Raw genomic sequence first — 250 nt, forward strand, 5'->3', positions numbered from 1 at the left:
GCGTCGCGGGGTGCTCCATCGCGGCGCAGGCTCCCCGAGGTTCGACCGTCCCGCCAGGTCCCGGTGCCCCAAGTTTGGCGCCGCACCCGCGGGCCGGAGCGCGGTGCCTGCGGCCTTTGTCCCTGCGTCTTCCCCTCCCCCAGCCCGCTAGCCGGGGCTCGCCCCTTTGCCCCTGAGACCCGGGCGGGGCTGGAGACCCGCCGGCGGGGGTGTCCGGGAAGCCGTTGGGCCCGCGGCTGGACTGGACGAA

The sequence above is a fragment of the Otolemur garnettii genome, unplaced genomic scaffold (genome assembly GCF_000181295.1).
Source record: "Otolemur garnettii isolate 467f Iridium unplaced genomic scaffold, OtoGar3 scaffold00001, whole genome shotgun sequence".
Taxonomy (NCBI): Eukaryota; Metazoa; Chordata; class Mammalia; order Primates; family Galagidae; genus Otolemur; species Otolemur garnettii.